The sequence below is a fragment of the Oryzias latipes genome, chromosome 3, assembly GCF_053564925.1.
Source record: "Oryzias latipes strain Hd-rR chromosome 3, Olatipes_Hd-rR_3.1".
In the NCBI taxonomy this organism is placed as follows: Eukaryota; Metazoa; Chordata; class Actinopteri; order Beloniformes; family Adrianichthyidae; genus Oryzias; species Oryzias latipes.
In genome coordinates this window covers 3,936,182-3,944,217 of record NC_136239.1, presented here as the reverse complement: position 1 = coordinate 3,944,217, position 8,036 = coordinate 3,936,182, and the positions used below count along the sequence as shown (strand labels likewise).

General features: G+C 47.8%; 1 long non-coding RNA gene across 1 annotated transcript; it reads left to right on the top strand.

The window, feature by feature from the left end:
- The first annotated feature begins 3,716 nt into the window (after positions 1-3,716).
- Positions 3,717-4,494, top strand: LOC144991126 (uncharacterized). Its single transcript, XR_013655031.1, has 3 exons — positions 3,717-3,879; positions 3,959-4,088; positions 4,264-4,494. It is a non-coding gene; the product is annotated as an uncharacterized LOC144991126 (long non-coding RNA).
- Positions 4,495-8,036: the final 3,542 nt, after the last annotated feature.

Genomic DNA, 8,036 nt, shown 5'->3' with positions numbered 1-8,036 from the left:
ATCCATCTCAAAACTCTTCACAGAATTTACTACACTGGACAGAGGATGTTCAAGATGGGTCTCAGTAACTCAGACATTTGCGAGCACTGTGATAATAATCTACCCGACAGCTACATGCACGCACTGTGGTTCTGCACTCCTGTCAGGGCTCTCTGGCAGCAGGTATGTGCCGATTTATCAGTCTGGCTTAAGGTTTCAATCACTGCCTCACCGTCACTTTGTGTGCTTGGTGACATGAGTGCCATCGATATAGAAGAAGGATTAGCATCTATCATTTTCATAACTCTTTGTATTGCCAAAAAAACTATTTTAATAAATTGGAAAAACAAGAAAAATATAAACATAAGTCAACACAGAAATCTGCTGTTTGATCATATCAGCTTGGAAAAAATGTCAGCCCAAAGCTCAAGTAACTTTGAAAGAATTCAGTCTCTCTGGTCTCCTGTGGTTGACTCCATGACTTAGGGGGTGGAGGGCCTGGTCGTCGCTGCTCCTTGCCCTTCTGCCGTGGTTTGGGGTGGGGGTCGGGGCTTCCGGTGCCTGGCGGGGGCGGTGGGGGGCTCCGTTGGTCGGGGGGTCGGGTCCGGTGCCTGGGTGGGGCGGGCTGGGGCGCTGCGTGGTCCTCTGGGCTTGGGTGTGGGGGTGCGTGGTGGGGGGGTGGGGTGGTGGTCTGGCTTGGCTTGGGGGGGTGGTCCCTTTGCCTGTGCTGGGGGGGGTTGGCGGGGGGCCCTGCTCGGGTGGGGGGGGGCCCAGCGGCGCCGGATGGGCTGCCCATCTGCACCTGGGGCTGGGATCGGCCCTTCCCTGGCTCTGGGACGGGACGGGACAACCCTCTCGGGGCCCCCGGTCGCTCTGGGTGTCACCCGCTTCGGCTGCGGGGTCTGGGGTGGGGTGGGGTGGGGGGCTTGTCGGCCCTGTCCTGTGGGGGGGCGTTCTGGGGGGGAGGGGGGGCCCATTATTAGTACGGGTCGGGGGGGCTAGCGGGTCGGGGTCTCCGCTGAGGCAATCAGTGGTTGCCTCGGCCGGTTGGCCTCCTCGGTCCCGTCGAGGCCTGACCAGAGCTCTTCTAGGGCCGGCGTCTGGGGGTGGGGGCCTGGGCTTGCTCCGGGGGGGGGCGACGCTTTCTGGCTCCTCTCTCTCTGTGTGGGGTGGGTGGTGCCGGGCCTGGGGTGTCGGCGCCTCAGGGGGTGGGCCCCTGGGCTGGGTGGCCCTGGCCCCTTTGCTGGGGGTGGGCTGGGGGACGGCTGTTTGACCACCGGGGGACAGTCTACCAGCTGTCCCCAACTTACCCCCTTCCTTATATAACCTCATATTAGGGTGAGGGGGTGGGGGGTTTAGCCTGCGATGCGCCTTGGGGGGGGGCTACTTGGGAGTGGCCCCCCTCCTATGGTTGCCGTATGGAGTGGGCCCCCCCTCTTTCGGTTTTATTTGCACCTTAGACACGTAGGGTCCTTGGTAGGGGGGTGCTTGGACATCACTGCCAGCAAGCAGCAGATGTCCTCCTGGCACCCTTCCCGCCAATTTTAACCGCACCTTAGACATTTAGGGCCCCTTGGTGTGGAGGGTGAGGGGACATCACTGTGAGTAATCAGGAGATGTCCCCTTAGTGCCCTACTCGCCAATTTTAACTGCACCCCCCTTAGTACACACACCCCTCCCCCTTCAATATATACATTCAAACATAAACACACACACATGCACACAAACACCCTCTCAAACACCCATACACGCACACACATTTTACAAGGAAGGTGGGACCTGGGTCCATCTGTCCCCTACCCCGTCCCTGGTGGGGGGTGTGGGCCCCTTGGCGATGGCGGCCGTGTCCCTTGGGTGCCGGCTCCCTGGGCCCGGCGGTGCTCTCTCCGCACGGTGGGGGGGTTCATATTACACCTGAGCCGGGGGTGTTCGTGTCCCTGGGGGGTGGGTCCTGGTCCTTGCCCCTGGGCGCTGGGCCCCGCCAAACTTCCAACATGGCCGAGCCTGGTCGGGCTATATTTATAACATCCCTTATGGGCCGCCCTTTTTTCCCCGGGGTTCCCCCCTCCTGGGCGGGGGCGGCGGGCCCCTGCCTTGCTCCTACCTGGACCAACCGTGGGCCGGGTGGGTGGCTGCCTGGAGTGCGGAGCGGGTCTCCCTTGGGGGGTCCTGGCTCGTACCTGGGGTCGGGGCGGGGGGATGCCCGGAACTCCTGGGTGGTGGTGGGGTGCTCGTCTGGGGCTGTGGGCGTCCCTCTCCGGTGGGGCCCTGCGTTGGGCTCTTCCGGCGCGGCGGGGGGCTGCTTTCCTGGCTGGGCTGGGGCGGCGCTCTCTTTCCCTCTGCGCCTCCCTGCTCTCTGGCTCTGGGGGCCTCGCGGCGGTCCTGCTGGCCCTGGCCTGGGTGGCGGTCTTGGTCGCCCGGGGGGCGGTTGTTCCCTGCCTGTTCCCTTGTGGCGCTGGGGGAATTCCGGCTGCCGCTGCTGCTGCGGCGGGGGTATGGGTGTGGGGGTGGCTGGGCGCTCCTCCTCCTTCTTTTCACATTCCACCATCCATTTTAGAAGAACATAAACACTCACCTGAGCACAGGTGTTAGCTCACCTTTGCACTAATAGTTTGCATGATTGAATGAATGAAAGATTTCACACTAGTTGGTTTAAAGGCATAAGTATGCGTTCGTGAACACTATCTGTTTTGTGTGCATGTTGACATGTGGACATTTCTGCGGCTAGCAGGTGTGTTGATAATATTTGAGTGTGTGTGAACAGGCCCCGCCCTTTTTGTACTACATTTGAACCGTACCGTAACGATAAACAACCAGTAAACCTGCCTGCTCTATGCTGCTTCATGGTCTTACCCCCCTTCCCCTCCTATTATCACCCTCCTACCCCCCCCTATCTCTAACGTCCCTCTCTCTTGTTCCCCTCTTTCCTTTTCCGTCCGGTCCAACACCAAAGATTTTCAAACATGATTGAAATTAATAAAGTTTGGCCTCAATTACAAAAGGGGTTTATTCAGACATACCTTTGGTTTGTCTGAAGATTAATAACCCCTCTTGTTAGAATAAAATATGTCCAACACAAGAGGCCCTCAGCTCTCATCTGTTTGCCTAGCTGTTGGACAGGACAAGTTAAAAAAAAAAAAAAATAAAATAAAAAAATAAAAATAAATAAATAAATAAATAAAAACAAACGCTAGATATTACATCAAAAAGCAGTGACTTCTAACCGTAGTCACAAGTTATTAACACATGTTTTAAATGTGTTCATATATGTAGGGACAGACGAGGATGAGGAAAATCCGATCCATTTGCGGATGGAGAATGATAGCCTGTTTGTTTTCAAGCTAGCTCGTGCCAGATGGGTAGAGACACATGATCAGATTTGACTTCATTTTAATAAACGGTTAATCGTTGTCGTACTGGGTTAAAGGTTTATGTTAAAGACCCAGAAGAGAGAGGAGGAAAGGGCTAGAAGGGAGGAACAGCGACAGGAGAGTCTGTTAAGTTTATTTGAGTTGAAATTATTGTTCTAAAATGTAATGCAGCCATTGTTTTTCCAATTTGTTTAATAAATGTATGAACAAAAATGAATAATTTACATGTATTATTTAAATCTGAGCTATTTTTAACAATCTTAAAAGGATTTTCATATAAATATCAGATGTACATATTTAGAATTTCGTTTTATATGTTAATATTTATTTTTATACATGTTAACAATAATCCTGGTCTGTGTCACAGTTGGAGCTGAAAGGAAAGCAAAGATTTGTCCTTGCAGACAGACGTGACTCTGCTCGTCCTGCATGTTCCTGGTGTGGCTCAACATCTGTGGCTAAGCAGTCGCCTTTGCTGATGCACAGAATGTGCAGAATTGAACTGCAGGCAATGATTTTCATTGCAAAGGTTGGTTTTACTTCCAGTGCCCTCAGAAATATTGCTCTCCTCCTCATCTTTATCATGCCAAATGCTCTCTTCACAACAGAGCGTGTTCTGGAGTGGTTCTGGTTGTAACTGCCTCAATGGCATTCCTCATGGGTTCCCTGTAGGGTGTCAGCAGCATGATGGGATGTGCAATGCAGGGATACCCACCATCACCCAAAAGGATCCTTCAGGTGGGTTTGTTTGATTTACATAAATTGGGCTTTTACGTAGAACCCGTGAATCATGGATTGATCCTGGATTCTCAACAAAAATATCTATAAATTTGGCATTAGAGTCACATACAGCATGCATTTTAATGGAATAAAAAAGCTTCCTGTTAAAATAACAAGCTGCATTATCTTTTAGGGCCTTTATTCTTATGTGGCAGCCATCAATGCTCCTTGTGACCCTTTGGAAGGAGAAAGACCAAGCGAGCTGCTAAAATCCAGAGGCGACTTATGGTAGTTCATTCCCACTGGGAAGCTGGGTGACCCTGCTCATCAGCCGGAGGATGCGGTCTGCCGTCCTGTGGACAACATCGCTCACGGTGGACCGTGTCATGTCAAAGACTCTGGCTACCACACTGTAAGATGTGCCACACGCCAGCCAGAAAAGAAACACCAGGACGTCAGTCTCCTGTGACCCCCCAGAGTGTGAGGAACCCGAAGCTGATGCTTCAGGACCATCGACTCAGATGCTCGATGGTCCTGCGGGTCAACCGAAAATCCAGTCTTGTGTCGGACTGACCGTCAGCGTAAAGGGCCAGGACAGACACCTTTGTGTTGGTAAAGCAGTAGAGACGTGGAAGACCCTGGAAAATGCAACATTAATTATTTCATTGAGGAAATTAAATCACATTTTTTTAATGTTTCTATTTATTTTGATGTCTTACATTTTAGATTATGAAGTATTTATTAATTCTGGAAAATCTCGTGGTTTTTATTTGGCTGGGTTTTTGGATTTTCATTTAAACTTTTAAAAATGAAAGTTTTTGTTTTGTTTTTGTTTAAAACAAGTGATATGGTTTGACTCTGAATTAAAAATTCTAAACTTTGAACTCACAAGTGTTTCATGTAATTGGACTACACAACTCACTTGAAAAAGAATGTTAAACTCTTACCCAGCAGACTGTGTAACCTTGAGCATGATTAGTAACAAAGTTTAAGTTAAAGTTTAGGTTTAACTAAAAAAAAAGCTTTAAGTTTAACTCACAAGTTATTCTGTCTGGTCAGGGCATCCAGAGGAAATCTTCTGAGATGTCTGCTTGTCCTTGCCGTCCTGTGATGCTGCATATCTGCTCGTTTTCAGTTTGATCTCACGAAAAACGGTTGAATTATTGCCAGGAACACGGACAGATTCATTTTCAAAGCCATTTTCAGTAAGGTGTAAGAAAACTACAGAAAAAAATGCCTCCTTGCAAGAGCCCGTTAATCGTTCAGCGGCACAAAAACAAAATAAATATTGGCATGAAAAAATAACTTGGGGGTTTATTTATGAACAAATACATTAAATCAATACCAAAGTGTTTGTAATTTAATTATTTATAAATCAGTCACGTTTTCCATGATCAGAACACAGCAGATTCATAAATAGTCTTTGTAAAATGTTCATATTTATTATGTTTTTACTCTGACAAATAAGTGTCATTCTCCGCGTTAAATAGGAGTAGTTCGCCTCCAGACCAGGTGGTGGCGGTAATGCGCCACTTTGTTTCCGTGTCAAGCGCGTTATGAACAACACCCAAAAGAAAAAAGTACTGAGCACGGGTGTCTGAATTGCTTTTAAATTCAGAGAACTATATATAGTTCTGCACTATATAGGGTTTTAGTAGTGAGGGATCAGGGCAGGAATTCGGACACAGGTTCATTTCCACTGAAATGCCTTCAGTCGACCAACTTCGTTTCTAACAATAAAGTAAAAAAAAAAAACGTTGTTTCTACTGAAATGCCTTCCGTTTCTATTGAAATTTTCACATGTGTATGTGAGAGGATTTTGGATAGTGTGTGTGAGAGCATTTTCACATGTGTATGTGAGAGCATTTTCAGTAGTGTGTGTGAGAGCATTTCACATGTGTATGTGAGAGCATTTTCACATGTGTATGTGAGAGCATTTTCAGTAGTGTGTGTGAGAGCATTTCACATGTGTATGTGAGAGCATTTTCACATGTGTATGTGAGAGCATTTTCACATGTGTATGTGAGAGCATTTTCAGTAGTGTGTGTGAGAGCATTTTCAGTAGTGTGTGTGAGAGCATTTCACATGTGTATGTGAGAGCATTTTCACATGTGTATGTGAGAGCATTTTCACATGTGTATGTGAGAGCATTTTCAGTAGTGTGTGTGAGAGCATTTTCAGTAGTGTGTGTGAGAGCATTTCACATGTGTATGTGAATGCTAATTCTGAATAATGTCCTACACGGCACCTCATAGGCACACTCCCCTCACTTAACTACTAAATCCGAATCCGAGGGTGCGTTCAAGGAATTTAAGGACTGTTGCTCCTTTTCTACTTCTGTTTCATTTCATGGCAGTTGTTCTCCAGTGCACAAGGATACAGCTCCACCTACCGATATTTTATTAATTTTTCAGATTGAAATGCATTTACTTCTCTTTTCCTGTTGCTCATGTCGTCATTTTATGAGGTGGTGGTAGCTCACCATGTCCAAAATTCATTTCCATTTTTACTATAGGTGCATGCAAACTTCAGTGAGTATTTTTTTTTTAGCTTTTCTTGTCAAACAGCCGAGTAGACAAATAGGAGCTGAAAGCCTCTTGTGTTAGACAGATTTTACTGTTATAGCAGGGGGCTCTGGGTCTTCTGTGACACAAGGTGTGAATTTGTATAAACCCATTTGTAATTTAGGCTAAACTTTATTTATATTGGCTGCACTGTGGCGCAGTGGTTAGTGCTCTTGCCTCGCACTAAGACAGCCCCTGGTTCAAGTCCTGGCTGGGGGACCTTAAACAGAACAGCAATGGGGGAGCTTTTCTGCATGTGTGGGTTTTCTCCGGGGACTCTGGCTTCCTCCCACCGTCTAAAAGCATGCTTTTTAGGTTCATTGGTTACTTTAAATTGTCCCTATGTGTGAATGTAGCCCTGGGACAGACTGCCTTCCCACAAGAGTGGTCGGGATAGCCCCCCCCCCCCCCCCCCCCCCCCCCCCGAAAGGCCGACTCCGAAAGGCACAAAACGGTTAAGAATAGGAGTTAGGAAGGACTTTATTTATATTGATAATAATTGTATCATGTTTTTGGTTGAAAGAGGGGAAGAGTTCCGAAAGAAGGGTGGGATGTTGGAGACAGGGGGTAAGGGCACAGAAGAAAATTATATAATTATTATTAATGAATAATTATAAAACTGGCAGGGGTAAGCAACGAACAATAAGATGCTGGAGGATTATCATCATTACTGTCTGGTGTAAATGTTGGTCTAAAGGGGTGGGGCCTGTCCACACACATACTCAAGTGTTACAAACATACCTGCTGGCTCTAGTAACCTTCACAAACAATCATGTCAACATGTACTCAACACAACTACATTTCACACACACACATATGCACACAAAACAACACGTGTAAAGCATTTCATTCTCACACACACTATTGTGCAAAGGTGAGCCAGGTGGGTGTTTATGTCCTGCTGAGATGGATGATGGAATGCAAAAAGAGGGAGAGTGCCCGGCCGTCCCCACACCAAGATCCTCGCCGAAGCGGTAGTGGTAGCCAGTGTCCCCGACACGGGCATGCTAGAGCAGAAGGTGGGAATTCGCCCACTGGGCAGTCCAGCCAGACACCCAGACCAAGGCTAGCAAGACCGCCCTAGGGGCCCCCTAATGCCAAAGAGCAGGGAGGCACCTGAAACCCCCCCCGATTTAGAGTAAACAATGAACAAATGAAGCTAAACCAAACTAATATCCTAAGTTTGGAAGCCTGACAGGTTAGTTCATGTGATTTGGCATGACTTGTGAAACCAGCCTCATACAGGTAAACAAGAGGAAGTAGAAAGCAGGGCGGGTCCTAAAGTCTGGGCCCTTACAATAGAAAAAGAGTTGCTATATTTGACTCAGTGATTTAACATGGTCAAACAGAACAAGAAAATAACAATCAAACCAGATGAACTGGCTTCCTGAACCCCCGTTTT